Here is a 17521-nt window from a genome sequence, read left to right on the forward strand (position 1 = left end):
TATACACAATGTCTCACACGATATCCCAAGCTAGCCTGGAACTCATTATGTAGCCCAGACTGGCTTCGAACTCTTGCCAATCCTCCTGCCTCAGCCTCTGAAAGTGCTGGAACTTCAGGCATGAGCCACACTGCCTGGCACTCACCTTATTTGTAATAAGTCTATTACATTGACTGTTTTTACTCAATACCAATGAAAAAGAGCATTAATGTTAAGAATAATAAAATAGGCTGATAAGTTCATTCACTCTCATTAGAACAACCTCAGATCAGATGACTAGACACCCTGCCAAACTTGCAATTGTTACAACGATTTGCTTTCAAATGTCACCCATAAAAGAATTCACAGAAATTGTAAAAACAAAACAAAAACTTATCTGAACAATAACTAAAAATAATTGCTGATTTTTTTTCAAGAAAGATTCTATCTCAGTTTCTGTTGTCAAGAATGTTCTCTCTCTGAGATATGATCCATGAGCTTCTTCATCATCCCTCCACAGTATTTAGAGCACTCACTTAAGTGTCACCTACTATTAAATACTTACAAGTAAGAGACATCTTTTTCTAGCCTGGCCATAAATATAAGGAACTTGAAAGGGGGAATCTTCAAGGGTAGTGTTCTATATGCTAAAATAAAAAACAGAGCACAGGGTCCATATATTCTGATGACCAGCAAGAGTGAGCCTGCAAGAGATTTATGAGGGACAGCGGAACAGTGCCTCACTCTGGGACTCATTTTCAGAGACACTATGGGTCAGGGAAGGGTGACCTTTACTGAGACTCCCCAGATGGACTGGGCTCCCAGGTTTGTAGTAGATTTTAGCTCTTAATAAAATAGCAATAGACTTACAAAAATGCCAGTGTAGAAAGTGCAAGACATTTGTGAGTGTGTGTGTGTTTATGTGTACATGTGTATGTGCATGTACGTGTGTGTGTGTGTATACTTGCATGTGCAGGTACATGGGGGTACATGCGTATGTGCAGGTGTGTGTGTGTGTGTGTGTGTGTGTGTGTGTGTGCATGCACGCACACGTGCACACCCAGGTGTACATGCAGGTGTGGAGGCCAGATATCAATTTCAGGGACGTTATTCTCAAGTGCTGTCCTCCTCATTGGAACCTGAAGCTTGCTAATTTGATCAGCCTGTCTCCACCTCCCCAGTGCTAGGCTCACAAGAACATGCCACTGTGCCTGGCTTTTAAAAATATTTTATTTATTGGGGGCTGGAGAGATGCAGAAGACCTGGGTTCGAATCCCAGAACCCACATGGCAGCTAACAACTGTCCATAACTCCAGTTCCAGGAGATCCGATGGCCTCTTCTGACCTCTGTGGGCATTGCATGACATGGGTGCACTTACATGCAGGCAATATACACAAACATATAAAATAAAAATAATAAAATACTTAAATTCTTTAAAAAATTTATTTATTATTTTTATGTGTACGAGTACATTGCCTGCATCTATTTAAGCGCACCCATGCCTGTGGAGGTCAGAAGGGGGCATCCATCAGATTCCCTGGTCAGCCGCCATTGGATGCTGGGAATCCAATCTGGGTCTTCTGCAAGAGCAGCCGGTAGGTACTCTTAACCGTTGAGCCATCTCTCCAATTCCCACACCTGGCTTTTTAAGTGGGTGCTGGGGACTGAGCTTGGGCCTTCATGTGGCAAGCACTTTACCAACTGAACCATCCCCTCAGCTTCCAGTGGAAGAGGCTTTACAAACCCTTTCTAAAAGTTTTGTAACTCTCATAGGCTCAAGTTTTAAAGACATATTGGTATGGAGATAATCAGAAAGATCTTTTTATTAATTTTACTTTTGGCACACTTGAATTACTTCAGCTCTGGACCGTGAATGTTTATGGGACTTTGGAGTGAGGCGTAGAGTCCAAATACCTGGGCTCTCATAGCATATTTAAAAGTTCTGTCTTACTCAAGTTACTTGCAATTTCTAAGACTTAATTTCCATATCTGGGGAGACACACAAACAGAATCAGCTCTGAGGATGATGTGTTGAGGAGACTGGGTGTGGCTCACCTGGTTACCTTGAGTGCTCAGAAAGTGCTGACTAGTAACGAAGCTTAGTCTTCTTCATTTAAACATCAAGAAAAGGCAGCTACCATGATGACCACAATTAGTGTCGTCGCCATCATGATCATCATCAGAGTTTTTATTACATTCATTAATGGGTATTAGGAGAAAGGGATTTGGAAGTCCAACTGCTGGGAAAGATGGTGGAGAGAGAGTCAAGGAATAATCCTGGGAGAAAGTGCGAGAAAATGTGTAAAAGTCAACAAGAAAGAGAGAGCACTCCAAACAATAAAACAAGTTCTCTCTCTCTCTCTCTCTCTCTCTCTCTCTCTCTCTCTCTCTCATTGTACAGAATTTCAGAAAGTGCAAGAAATAGGACTATGTGTGGAACCTGCTTTTTTTCCCCTTTCTCCTCTTGCTGATCTGGTCCACAAAGGGCCAGCAGTTCCCAAGGAGACAGAATTCTCTCCGGGTCTCTTATCATTTTACACCATCAAAATCTCTGGATTCTAACTTGGGGATCTGTATTTCTCACAAGTTCCCCACGTGAAGACCACACCACAAAAAGACTGAGAACCACTGCTCTATTCCAGCTGCCAAACTAGAACAGTAATCCCAGTCCCTGCATATTTTCAAAACTTCCTGCAAGAGCCAAGGCTTTCTCGAGTCTCCCTCTCTTATCCTGTGAGGGGAGGAGGTTCCTTCCGGTTTCCAAAGTGTTTTGAAGCTTTAATGAAAGCCTCTGGCAGTTTCTGGACCTGGGTGTGACTTGGCAACCATTCCTCACAGCTGGTTCCATTGAGTCCCTTGCTGTGCCCACACCCTGGCATTGGTAGTGTTCTCCCATGTCACCCCACCGACATCAGTGTCTATGTTTCTTTAAAGCAATATCCTCTTCTGTTGGTTTAAACAATTCTACTTTAAAACAAATAATTATGTCCCTACCAATCACAGTGAGTGAAAATTGGCAGCATTTGTCATTAATTGGTGGTCACCAGGAATTGAAAATCTCAGATTATAATGTCAGGCTTTCACTGTGAACTATTATTGCTAAATATGTCCACTCTTTCTGGTAAACATGGAGCGGAGAGGTGTAAAAACCAAGGGAATACCAAAAAGAGAAGATTAAATCTTCTAGATTTAATCAAGGGGTTGAAATATTACTAAATGGAACATTATTTTCATCATGTCACTTAAGGACCTAAAAATTGTCACCAATGACGTGACAGCCCATGGCAGGACAGCTGTGGGTTAAATAACATTAAAAGATGGGCTTGCTTCCTTCACCATCGTTCTAATTCCATCTTTGTTGCTGTTTTGTTTTTGTTTTTGTTTTTTCAAAAAAAACCTGACCAAAAGCAACATGGGGAGGAATGGGATTTATTTGGCTTATAATTCCAAGTTACAGTCCATTATTGAAGGACATCACAGCAGCAGGGGGTGGAGCTAGCTGGTCACACCACATCCACACTCACACGCAGAGAAATACACCCATGCCACCTGATGGCTGCTTTAGGTTTCTCTTGTCCTGTATACTTCAGGACCTCTTGCCTAGGGAATGATGCAACCCACAATGGGTTGGGTCAATTAACAATCATGACAACCCCTTAAAGACATGAAGACAGGCCAACCTGATCTAGGAAGACCCTCGTTTGAAGCTTTCCTCTCAGGTGATTCTCAGTTGTGGCAAGTTGACACCTAAAACCATCACAACAAGAGTTGCTGTGAGAAACACTGGCAGGCTTCTATGGAGATCTAGTCATGAGTGCTTTCCAGTGAGGTGACAACCATTGACACTAGCGGTCTGTAATCCTTTTCCCTGCAGACAGACCCTCATCTCCTAACTTCTGCTCCTTCCATCATGCTCACAAATTATCTACACTGTGTACCAGCTGTGTTACAACTTGTGTACAAAGAAGCAACAGGACATCATGTCTGCCCACCAAGGCCACAAGCTCTGGGTCACTGTGATGATTTGAATCATTTAACACTTATAGAGCACTTGCTGTGTTCAAGGTTCTGTCCCATGTGGCTTGCTAATATTAGTACTTTACTTCTCCCAAGAACCCTAAGAGGAAGATTTCATTATCCCAGTTCTCCCAGTAAGGAAATTGAGGCATGGATTGGATTATTACCTTGTTAATATAATGACTGAAATTTATTGATCACTGACTATGGTCACCTTATTAAGTGCTTGGTCTGATTTTCCTCAATTAATCCTCATAAAAACCCAGTGAGATGAGCCCTTTTATTCCATTGGTTTTGCTAATGAGAAAACTAAACTCTGGGATGCAAAGATACCTAAAGTGATACAAAGCGGTGCAACCCATTGGTGGGAGCTGGGGCCACTGCCTGTCTGACTCTGATCTGCATGCACTGCGGCATTGCACTGTCCGATGGGAGATAGAAGAGGATGAAATTCCAGGACTCCAGGAAGCATGATTCAAGAAGCAGAGTCAATTGAATAAATGCAGCTCTGAACACTTCTCCTTGCTTCTACTTTGGCTCTGAGAAGGATGAACTGGCCTTTTTCTCTACTGTCCTCATAAGTAACCAGAGGACAGGAGGAAAAGAGAGACCTGGAGAACACACTAACAAAATCAATGCAGCCTGAATTTGCACACGCGGCACATGGTCATGCCTCTGTCATTGCTCTGCGCCCCCCACCGCGTTCCTGCTCTCTCCCTTTGGATTAGTTTCTGACTCCTCCACCCTCCATCTGGTCCAAGTCACCAAAAGCTTTTGACTCAGTTGATGCAGGAGGCTCCTGAGGGGTCAACCTGTTTTTGTTCCTGGTTCCCAGTGAACAGTGTGGCAACTAGAAGGATCCTGTGTGTCTGTCAGATGTCATCTGTCTCTCTGCACCTGCATCTTGTAAGACCCCCATCTCGGGGTGGGGTTCTCAGCTCATTCCTGTGGCTCTGCTGTGCCTTCCACTACCACTCCTGATTCTTAGCTCCTTGTCTTGTTCTCAGGAAGTTCTAACCCTAGATTTCCATGGTGTCTGGCACCGACTTCCTTTAGTGAAATGCTCTTCTCCCAAGACACTTCACTCCAGACCAGCATCAGCATCACTTCTACACAGAGGGCCATTTCCTGAGCATCTATTCAAATGGCTCACTCTCCATCACTTTTGATCCCGTACCTTCTCCTAATCTTCCTCCCTGCAAATGCCATGGCCAGAGATGATGGGGTTAATCCCCCAGCCATCCCTGACCTGTTCTCACACTATGTACGACTGAGAAGCCAGACACTTTGTCAGTTTGCTCCATGGCTCCAGTTCCAGAACTTTCCACAGTACCTAGTACAGAGCAACCCTCAATGATAGCCATTAACTAAAGCCTTAAGACAGGGAGCAAGTACCCCACATAGTCTCTAGAACCTCAAATCTCTTCATCATGAGATACACTTGGGCAGGCACCCAGCCAGAACCCTTTCTTTCCGCACTCAAGCACTTATCTGGAGGTGAGAATTAAGAAGTGAAGAAGGAAGGCATAACCAGGAAGCAGCCCGGGGCCTTCTCCCATTACCTCAGCAACTCCTAAACATTGCAGCGCTGAACCCCAGGGGATGAACACCAACTCCCTGGTGGAGGATGGGGCACGGTTGACAGGTCCTGGGGAGCTGGGAGCATCTGGGACTGGGGCAAGACGGTACCTAGAGAGCAGGTGTGGAGAGGTTGAACCTCAGGGGTCAGAAGTGAGACTCCTCCACCCTTCAACTCCAATCATCCATTCTCCAAACTCTATTCCAGCTCTAGGCCAACTAGGAAATCCAGAATTGTCCATGATCGGCAAGCATCACTATAAGACAAGTAATCAGTATTTATATACCAGGGGTATTACTGCCCTTCCACTGAAGGCAGGTGGGGCCATGGTGAACAAATAAAACTTTCTTAGGAAAAGCAGTGCTTGTCATTAGTATTTTGTATTGATGATATTCAAAGTACAGTTATGATCAGGATTGGTACAGGGGCCTGCCAAATATGTAAGGTGTGTGAAAGAGATCCTTGCACTTGAAAGTAATTACTTTGTATACAAAGTAACACACTAATAAAAAATATGGATTTATGTTTGGATTCAGGTATTCATTCTTCAGGAAGTATTTATGTAATGCCTAATTCAGTTGTCTAGATTTCTCCCAGAATTCCTACAGAAAAAGAAAAGGAAGCAGAAAGAAGATGGGGAGGAGGAGGAAGATGAAGAGGAGGAGGAGGAAGGGGAAGGAGGATTTACTAAGAAATTTGCAAGTGCTGGAGCTACACAAAAGTATGACCTACATCGTCCTATTTAATAGTCACAACTGAAATGTGAAGTGCTCAGTATCTCTGCCCTCGTCTGACAGAGGTAACCGAGGTACAGCAAGATAGAGGACTTTGCTCCCAAGCACACATCTGGTTGGGAGCTGCCACTGGATCCCGGGTTTGGCTGGCACTTAACAGCTGTTTTTTGACAGCCTCATCAACCTGATGTCGTGATCCCAGCACTGAGCTACCTCTCCATAAAAGCGGGCGTGCACGTTTCTTCCCTAACCATGCTCTACTGTCCTGAACATTCCATTCACCACCCCTGGGATGCCAGCTGGGAACTGGCAGGTGAGTATGCGATCACCATGATCACCTCTGAGGTACCTGTAGGGGCCTGAGTGCCGTGTGTGTTCCACCATCAGCTCAATAAGACCACCTCACTTCCCTGCTTGAACCCCTCCAACAGAATCCCATCTTGCCTACAATCAAATATGGAAGGCCCACCATAATCTGCCGCCTGCTTAGCTAACTCTCCTACCTTATTTCTTCCCAGTCTCCCTCATCTTAACCTGCCAGCTACTGTGGCCTGCATCCCATTCTTCATGCATACGCAAGTTCCTGGCCTCAGGCCCATGGCTCACTCTTCTGCCTGGAATGAACGCCACTTCTGGCTCTGTGCTTGGCTGTCTCTCACCTGGTGTTCAGGTCCCAACAAATCACCCACCACTTGAGAAATACTAACCTCTCTATTGAGCATGGGGCCCTTCCCATTCACTCTCTACCCTAGTAATTCTGAATCATTTTTATGGAGTGCAGTTAGCACTATTCACTATCATATTATATAACCATTTGTGTGTTAGCTTCCTGATTTCGTTCATAGAATATTAGCTGTGCAAGGACAGGAAACTTTCTCTTCCTGTTTCATTCTTCCATGGTAGGTGTAGAGTCAGCATTTGAGGGATGAAGGATGAGTGCATAAGTGCATGTTTGCACACTAGGGAGAATGTGGTGGTACTCTCTGTGCATGACAGTGGTTCACCTGATGATACCGCCCAGATACCTGAAGACACTGGAGATACTAGTAAAGCCAGCTACTTCCATTAATACTCTTGACCCTGCCATGCCACAAGAAGCCCTCTCCACAGGTTTAGGGGAAGGCAAGCAGGTGCTGGACAGTCGTTCCTTGGTATACCAATACACATTCTAGTCATTCACAACAGATGAACTGCAAAGCCCTCAGAGGCCGGGTGAGCTGACTTTCCATTCCGGCTTGGCCATGGCGTGACCTAGGCCAAGTTAAACTGCATGTTATAGACCCCCAAGAGTGAAACAGGTAATGAGATGGCATGTAGTCCACATGGATGCATAAAAAAAACTCTGCTCCCTCCCTCCACTGCCAGGACACTCTAGGCCACCGCCTGCATGCCTTCCTGCCTGTCTAACTTTGCTTTTTATAAAACAAATGTCATTACAGAACATTTTTTTCTATAAAAATTATTTTTTCATGGAAACTTTTTTTGGTGAATTTATTTGTATGTTTTCCAGCTCCTTTAACTGGAGCACAAGTCTCCAGAGACCAGGTCCATCCTACACAGCCCCAGGTCCCAGCTACTAGAACAAGACCAGGAACACAGCAGGAACTCCAGACACAGCTGCTATGGAAGGGAATCAAGGTCAATATTTGAAGTACGTGAAAGAGTGCCAAGCTATGCCTTAAGGACTCATGTGGTATCAGATGACACTGTTCTTATAGTTACTATTGGTCTTACAATAATAATAATGCTATTTCTTTTCTTTTGGGGGGAGGGGGACGTCTTTTTGAGACAGGGTCTCCCTGTAGTCGCAGCTGGACTGAAACTTGCTATGTAGACCAGGCTGGCTTCCATATCCCAGAGATTTGCCTGCCCCTGCCTCCTGAGTGCTGGGATTAAGGGTGTGCACACACCTGGCTTAATAACGCTATTTCTTGGGACTGGAGAGATTAACTCAGTGGTTAAGAGCACTGGTTGCTTTTGCAGAGGACCTAGGTTCAATTCCAAGCACCCACAGAGCGGCTGACAACCGTCCTTAACTTCAGTTCCTAGAGAATCCAACAACCTCTTCTGACCTCCTAGGGCGTTATGTGACATGGGTGCACTTACATAAATGTAGGCAATATACTTATATACACAAAATTTTTAAGAATACTATTTCTTATAAAAGAAAGTTTTTTTTTTCTTTTGAGCTGCTACAGGGTTCTAAGTAGTCCGTTATGAGTATTCATCAGGACAGGAAGCTAAAATCTGATTCAGACACTGGAGGGTCATTTATTTTTATTTTATTTATTTTTGAGACAGGGTCTCCCTGTAGCCTCAGACAGCCTGGAATGCACTATGTAGGCCAGGCTTGCTTCAGTCTGACAGAGGTCTGCCTGCCTCTGCCTCCTGAGTGCTGGAATTAAAGGCACATGCCACTATGCCCAATTTTGGACTGCTGTTTATCTTGTTCTATTTTATCACTTTTATTTTATTTTATGTGTATGAGTGCATTGTCTGCATGTGTGTAAGTGCACCCATGTCATGCAATGCCCACAGAGGTCAGAAGAGGGCGTTGATTCCCTTGGAGCTGGAGTTACAGGTGCTTGTTAGCTACCATGTAAGTGCTGAGAACCTAACCCAGGTCATCTGCAAGAGTAGCCAGTACTCTTAACCACAGAGCCGTCGCTCCAGTCTCTGGAATGTCATTTTTAAGAGTCAGAAAGTACACGTCTTGGGCTAGAAAGATGGCTTACTGGCTAAGAGCATGAATTCTATTCCCAGAAATCACTTTGGACAACTCAAAACTGCCTGTAAGTTCAGCGCCAAGGGATTTGATGGTCTTTTATGGCCTCTGGGGGCACCTACACTCATGTGCACATGCCTCTCCATCTTCTCCCCCACCCCAGACATACACACATAACAAAAAAATTTTTTTAAGTAACCATGCCTGATTTCTTTCAGTCCCTAAGATCTTGAATGCATGATGATCTGGGAGGGGCTGCTTGCCTTCTTTCAGGAGCAAATGGTCACTGTCAGGATACTCTATTGCTCAAGTTTGCTCTCTCTTGTTGTCATAAACACCACAACCAACTTGGGGAGGAAAGGGTTTATTCACATCTTCCAGTTCACAGTCCATCATCCAAGGGAGCCAAGGCAGAACTCAAAGCAGGAACCTGGAGGCAGGAGCTGAAGCCGAGACCATGGAGGAACGCTGCTTATGGGGGCTTGCTTCTCCTGGCTTGCTCAGTCATCCATTTTACACAGTCCAGGCCTCCTGCCAGGGACAGCACTGCCCACAGTGGGCCGGTTCCTTCTAGATCAATCAGCAATCAAGAAAACGCCCCCACAGAAGCCCTGGGGCCAATCTGATGGACGAAAGTCCTTACTGAGCTTGTCTCTTCCCAGGTGACTCTAGTTTGTGTCAAATTGATAAAAACTACCAAACTACATGCCTCAAATCCATGTGTCATCTAATAGGTTCTGGGTCCTTTTTCAGTCCTTGTACATATAATTTCAAAAAACCTAGGACATAAGAAAAATATGATTGTCCTATTTTACAGATTAGCAAGTGGAGGCAGAGATGTGAGCTGCCTGCCAAGTTAACCATGACAGACCTAGAGATTTGAACTTGGATCAATGCATTGCAAAGCTACTACTAGAAGCCGAGTCACTTCCTCTTATTCCACGGCTCCATCCACATTTGAAAATTCAATCCCAAGGGGAGTACAAGAAGATGTTGGAGGCAATGTACCTAACTTTCTAATAAAGGAAAATAGCCGCGGGCAATCCGATGTAAAACGCACTTAGAGCTTTTATTCTGCGTTTTCTTTTGTATCAAGTGGCACTGAATGTGTAGAACAGATTTAACTCCTCTTCAGCATCATCTTAGCCCAACAGCTATGCAGAGCTCCCTGGGAGAGGGGGTGTGGTCAGAGGAAGACTCCTAAATACACAGGAGATTCCAAAGAACTGATATATTGAAGTGATTTAAAGTAAGCCCCACACAGTGTATACAGAAATATTCATGAGCTGCGGCTCTTGCTCACAGAAGTCATCTTTCCCGTGGACAACATTGACCCCTGTCTCATTTCTGTATCCCCCATGTCACCAGTGTTCCGTGATACGGGGCAGAATCAAGGAAGCTTCTTGGAAATTCACTGAAAACAAAGTAGCAGCTGTCAACTTTTTTTCCTTTTCTTTAAATCTCATTCTGCTCATCCTATTTTCATTAGAAAAAATAACTGCAGCCTGCTCACCTTTAGCTAAACTGTTCAGTCTCCATAGAAATGGCTTAGACGCAGCTTTAAGAAGGAAGCTGGAATGTTTACTCAGTTCTGAAAGCACTTTACTAATTAAACTCACCGATCCTCGTTTTTGTACCAACAGAAATTGCAGGATGCTTTCTTTTGTTTATTTGTTTGTTTCTGTTTTATGATCTCATCTTGTTTGGTGGCTTCACAGAAACACAGTCCTCAAGCATCATTGGACACTATAGCTTTTCGATTAAATTAGTCTTTGCCGACAGACGCAGAAGAGCTAGAAACCTCCTTAAAAATCCTCCCTGCTTCAATGCCCCTCATTTTCAGAGATGTGTGTGCTGTCCTTCCATGCTATTACCTCATAGTCCACAGAAACAAAGTTTTCAATCCTGAATCTGGACCTAGCTGGCATTTTTAAAGCTTATCCGTGGTCACATTTTGGTTTGTACACCTACATTTGGTTATCTGAAGGTGTTTTTTGTTAAAGGGGATGCCTACTGGGATGTCCTAACCTCTTTATATACATCTACAGAGAAGCTATTAGATTCCGTTTTCACGTGGGAGAGTGGATATGGGACATTGAATTGGCCTTTTAAAATAAGACAGGTTGAAAGGGAACTTTCATTTACCAGCAAAATTCAAGACTAATGCCTTCCAAAATGATCCAGGTAATTTTTTTTCCTATGTAATTTCTCTAAGCTCATTAGTAGTAAAACTTTCATATTGTTCGGCAAAGCTAAATAGCACTGATGTATTAATAGGCTTACCACACCATGGCTTTTGAATTTTAATTTCTAAAATTTCAAATAATTTTAGGAATGGCTCTGGCATCCTGGGATGTTTCAGGATACCCAGGAGACATCTTTTTCCATTCAGAGAATGCAAAAGATTGAGAGAGGTAACAACTGGAAACTCCAAATGGCCATTTTAATGGTTTTCCAAGACGTCTGCATTATTTAATCATCTCATCCGCAGAGTTTGCTTTGGAAACAAATATATCAGCCGGTCCCACTTGGCTCAGTGCTCTCTCCTGTGTGTCTGAGTTATGCACATGTCTTTAGTCTGAAACCCTTGTAAGGATTTCTCAGACCAAAAGAGGGTAGGGCCACAGCCCCACGCTGAAGATGAACCCTGGAGAATGTACAACATAGAAGCCAGACTGTGTGAGCCAAGTGCTTCCCATCAGCTGACAGAGTCCTGCAGTGGGCAGTTGGACTCTGAAGTCTCTGTTTTGTTATCATTTCATAAGGACCTGGTGGGTGAACCCCCAAATCCACCTTCAATGCTGTCCCTGTTCCTACACCTGAAAAAATTCCCTAAGTCCAGTAGTTCAGAGGTCAGAAGTAGGGACAAAAAAGAAATTTTAAATGTGTGTCGGGGGAAGGTTATATGAAATAAGGTTGTCAATATACAGTTTTATTTCCCTTAATGCACCATCCAGATAATGAAGTGAGTTTTTAATGTGGGTAGGATGACTAAGTCCCTTCATGATTAGAAAGCTGATTGCCAAAGGTCACCCTAAAGAACATGAGACTTTCCAACTTTAAATGGAACTTCTGAAACTTAAAAAAATTGTTTTTAAAAATTTTTTTTAATGCAAATTACTGAAAAATAGAAATGCAACCCTCTCCTAGTGTGAGCAGAGTCTCTGAAGATAGAATTTGAGTTCTCTCTGATTACAGACTACAGTATAAGGAATTCCATATTTATCACATTAGAACATTAAAATAAATTTCTCTCAAAGAAATAAAAATACAATAGCATTCTCAACTTGTGAAGCAATAAAATTATTTGTATGCCAAGCTTCTTTTTAATACCATTGTGATTTTTTCCCCTAAAAATCGTTCAACTTGATTGTAATTAAATATGTAATGAAAACGCAGTGCTTCAGGGAACTGATGCAAGGCATTCTCTAACTGTTAGTTTAATATATTTCCAACTGACTTTGCATCCAACGAAAATGACACTCTGTGTATGCCTGGTCTTACTATAGCATTTGTTAGATGATTCTGTGTTTTTAAAGGGAAACTGGATGGAAGAAGGAGAGCATTACTTTTACAGTAGGACCCAAGTCTGCCCCCTGCATTCCTAAGCACATGGATGGTCCTAATACCTGGGGAGTTGAGGGGGGAGAGGCTCCACTTTGAATGTTTAACTCCTGTCAGCTAATTACAGACCCAAGGAAAACAGGAACAGAGCCCAGGTTTCCTTCTTGGCTGATTTTCCCAAGCTCAGCTACAGGGATGGGCAGAGAAGCTTCATTTCCACGACCTTAAATAATAACAGGCTCAAGTCTCTCTTTAAAACCTGCTCAGCCGAGAGCACAATTCCCAAGCCTCTGGGAAGAGGAATAGACCAACCCAGGTATCATTTAGTTGGAGAGAGTCCCCCAAATGAAGGGGAAGTCAGCTGGGATGAGAGAAGACATGTACCTCAACTAGAGGTGTGACAACAGTCAAGACACTTAGGGGAGAGATCTACAGAAGCCTAGGAGGTATTGGTGACAGTGAGGTGTGCAGCCTTCCCAAAAGCTCAGGAAGAATGGAGTTGGCTGGAAGTAACAAACACAAGGTGGAAGGGAAAAAACAACAACAACAACAAAAACCAGTGAGTTATTTCTGATCAATATTTTTACCCTCCCCAAACTGGCCTCAAGCATCCACCCCCCGCCCCCAGCAAGCCTCAGAGATTTCAACTGTTGAAAAGTTTGCCAGCGCCCTTTTCCCTCAGTTCTACTGGAACTCCCTGTCACTTGCAATCTGCTGATTAGGGTTAATGTATTATGTCCTGATATGGCAGATTAAAAATGAAATCAATAAATGCCTAAAACAAATGGGCTTTTGAGATGTCCCATTCAATCTGGCTCTTTAAGTGTGAGGCCAGAGGTAGGAGAAATAAATAAGAAAGGGACTGGAGAAGGGACCACTTAAAGAATCAATTCCAGCCCCAAACACTGTCAGGACACCGTCTTTTCTAGGCACCTGGCCTCCCTTTTCAGGGATCTGCTTTAAATAACAAGAATAGCTTAAGGAGTTTGTGTTGCTGAAGGCTTCTCTGGGCTGCAGTGTGTGTGTGTGTGTGTGTGTGTGGTGTTCCACAAATCATACTGTTCAAAGCAAATGAAACATTTAAGTGTTCAAGATGTGAACTTGCCTTTCCAAAGGAAGGATATTTAAGCAAAGAGAGAAGATCAGGGTCCAGAAACAATCCCAGTCCCTGTTCTTGAGTCCCACCCCACTTGCAAGCAAATTAATGGCAAACTTCACTCTCAGCTGTTAGCTCCCTCCCCTACTGGGCTAGCTGAGATTTCTGGGACCTCACCCATTAATCCAGAATCAACACTGTCCTGCAAAGGGAAAAAAGACCACGCAGGCCATTTCTACACCATTGCAGTATTCAAAACTGCCCCTGCTGAACATTTCCCATGTAAATAACTTGTGCTATTAAGGTGCAAATTGCAACTTTTAAGTAATGATTGCTAATAGTCTAATGTTTACTGCCACACAAGGACATCCATGAAAACAAAATCTGCATTATTCATTTTCATTTTCAATAAACAAAATAAACTGAAGGAGCTATTCTCTCCTGCAAGAGTCTCCACAGAAACTGGCTTATCAGAAAGCTTCCAAAAGTCAGCAAGAAAGATACTCAGAACGGCTTGGGGTAAACAGAGGCAGGGTGTACAACTTACAGACATATCAGATATTCATACGGACACGGTCGCAGAAGATTCCCCGCCCCATTGAAGTTGGCTGGCGTAAGTAGTAGTTTAGGATGGTGAAGTAAAATCTCTGTTCCCTGTGTCTCTGGACCACAGATGGGATTGTTGGGGATAGAAAGGTCATAGAGTATGTCCACAATCTTATAAAATGTAAGTGCTCTGCATTCTACGAAATGCAAACACACCGGGATGCTGCTCGGTACTGTTCCACCTTCCTGCTGCCATTTCTGTTTCTCCTAATACGAATAAGAGAAAGATTCCAGAGCGCGATCCTGAATATTCGCAGGTAAACGCAGATGCATTTTAATGGTGAGTACAATATGTATTCAAGAAAACGAACCAAGCAACACCCACACGTGCAGAAACCCTGGGGGTGCTGTAGGCTGCTTTCTAAACTTTTCTTCTTGCCCTGAGTCCCAGAAGAGGGGAAGAGTAAAGCTTTAGAAAGAAAGGAAGAAGAATATTTCTGGGAGAAAATGTTCTGATATAGCTGTTTTCTTAAAGAGAAGTGCCTTTCTAGTCTTTCTCCATCTCCTGCGGGGGAGGGGAAGCTAAGAAGTAAAGATTATCATATCATCCTGTTGGCTCGATTTAGATACCTGCTTTATTAGAAAGTTCTGTAATTGATTTCTTGAAAAATGGTCCTTAAAATGAATCGTGCAAAGGAATCTAATAGCCTGGAACAGTTCTTGGGAAAAAGAGCTCCAGGGGAGCCTCAGCCTGATTCGCTTCCAGGCTTTTTCTATCTTCCATTATTCATTAATCAAACAAGGAATCAAGCTTTCAACGTCAGTCCATGGGCGTGATTACTTACAGTTGTGCATTGTACTTAATTTTAAGCAATGATAAAAGTTAGCATGACTGCAGTCCTAGAGGCCCTTCCCCCTTCCCCGAGTGCCAACTGGCAACAGAACCCAGCTAACTTTCCTTGGTACTAATCACTTATCCTAAAACAGAGTGGGGCATTGATAACCTCTGCCGAGTGGAAGAAACACAGCAGGAAAAATAATCGACTTTATTAATATGTGAGCAAATAAGTAATTTAAAGGGGGGCTCACTGTGTATGAAATTTACTTCTTCCTCTCAGCTCAAAGAGGATTTCCACTTCTTACGAGGAAAATTATAAGATTCATGGAAACATGAAAAACAGTAGCAATGCAATAGGCCGGAAAACTGAAACTACAGTCACAAGTTTCTAACACAGACACACACACACACACACACACACACACACACACACACTACAATAAAAGGCAGCAAATGCTAGTAGATACCGGCTTAATGAAAGGATCTCATTTAAATAATGCAATATAGCATCATTTTATGCACACCTGGATCCTCATTGATCAGAGCATAATTATAATCAAAGTAGTGCAGTTCTGAGCAGCGCACTTTTTGTAATGAGCAAAGGAGACTTGTCCAGTCATTCTGGTAATTTAAATTACTGCCTGGTTGTTGATAGCCTTTACCGGAACAACAGGAAGTGGGGAAAGATAGAGTAATTTTCAGGGTACTATCACCTCTTGCTGGACTGCAGCCCAGGGCTCTCTTTCGGGACAATAAGGACGTTTATCTTGAATAATTGAGCTATACTTAAACTTATGTTGCCAGCACTAGATGAAGCAGGCTGACTCTTCCGGAGTCTTGAAGGCCATCCTACACCCTCACACGGTCAGATAGCAGAGCATGGTGAGTTTAAAAAAAATAAGGGAGCTATTGTTTTCCAAAGAGGTAAGAAGAGTTAAGAAAAGAGAACCTCTTTGCCTGGACAAGCTGAAAGTCTACATGGTGCTCAGGATCTCATTATTTTGCTCTTAGAGAAACAATTGAAAAATCCATGAATCAAAGCTTTAAGAATGCTATTTCCAAATGTAATTCAAAGCAACCTACAAATGGTTATAGGAGCAATTCTGCATTCAGGAGGAAACTTGGATACTCTGAAGCACTGTTTGGACTGAAATCAGGCAGCATTGGAGGAGAGGATGAGCTGCAGCTCAGCGTGTTCAGACAAAAATACCCACTTTCCCCAGATTCCTAACTAACTTTTCACTTCTTCTCCTGGTAAGTTGGCAAAGTTTACCCAAGTGTTGCACTGAGCTTCTCCTTGTGTTTGGGACAGAATAAAATGTAATGGTGGGTTTCCGGATTAGCTGTAACCCATGTTGTCTGAAGCAAGAGAAGAAAGTTATACAGAAAAGACAAAAAAAAAAAAAAATAGCGAAAACTTAAGCTTTTTGCTGAAGCCCTGTTTAAACTCAAAGGACACAAAGAAATAAAAACGCCCACATTAAAAGCCAAACAAGATAATAATTGTGCACGTCTGGGTCTGAATATAGAGGGCACAGCCTGCGTCACTGGCACTCCGAGTTACCATGGTGAGTGATTTATTGATATATATCAAGAATGAATAGATCAAAGGCAGGGAGATGACAGGTGATCAATCAAATGTCAAATCAAAACTAGCAATCCAGTGGAAAGCTGATTTTTCAGTGGGTGGGTCTGGCAGGAGAAAAATGAACTTTCCTGTTACACTTCGGAGAAAGAAAACCCCAGCATATTATTAAAAAAGCAATTAGGCGACCCAAAAGGAAAAGAAAAAATCCCTTGAAAGATTGGTTGCAGGGATCTATTAACCTGTTTTGATCTTTAGGGTGAGGGTGGGTGTAGAAAGGACTCCAGTGGGACAGTTCTTACCACGGAAATCAGTTTGCAAAGTTTCCAACACTGTCTAGGCAAAGAAAATCTAGAGCTGTTTGAATTTCTATGGGGGTGCCTCCCCCCCTTTTAAGACAAGGGAGGGGAGCTGATGAGATTTCTGAACGGTGGATCCTTTCAGAAAACATACCCCAAAGCTACGCTCATTTCCTGGGGTACCTCTGCACCTTGGCCTCAGCTACACCCGCCTGGCTCGCCACCCCAAAGCCAACCTACAGCCCTGGACTTGGACATGTTTCTTACTTCCTTTCCAAGCCCAGCGACAAGAGACACCGCTGTCCCTGGAGGCCAGAAGCCGCAGGCATTGACCTCCTCGCAGAGGGATGTGAAGGGGTGGCGGGGGCTCTCTCCCTCACCTGGCACCCCAAATCCTCAATCTGACTTTGGCTCCACAGGCAAGAAGCAAGACTGGGAGAAAAAGTTAGGGGTGGGGTAGAGGGTGGAGGGGAAAAGTTTAAGGAGGGAAGGTGTGGTGGGACAGCTTCTCCGCCATCCAAAGCGAGCCTGGAAAAGGGGAGGATTTGGGCGATCCGA

General features: G+C 43.5%; 1 protein-coding gene across 2 annotated transcripts in view; it reads right to left on the reverse strand.

Moving 5' to 3' along the window:
- Positions 1-17521, reverse strand: part of Tshz2 (teashirt zinc finger homeobox 2) — a 509737-nt gene that overhangs the window by 491114 nt on the left and 1102 nt on the right. The window lies entirely within an intron of this gene.

The sequence above is a fragment of the Nannospalax galili genome, unplaced genomic scaffold (genome assembly GCF_000622305.1).
Source record: "Nannospalax galili isolate Female #2095 unplaced genomic scaffold, S.galili_v1.0 scaffold596, whole genome shotgun sequence".
Taxonomy (NCBI): Eukaryota; Metazoa; Chordata; class Mammalia; order Rodentia; family Spalacidae; genus Nannospalax; species Nannospalax galili.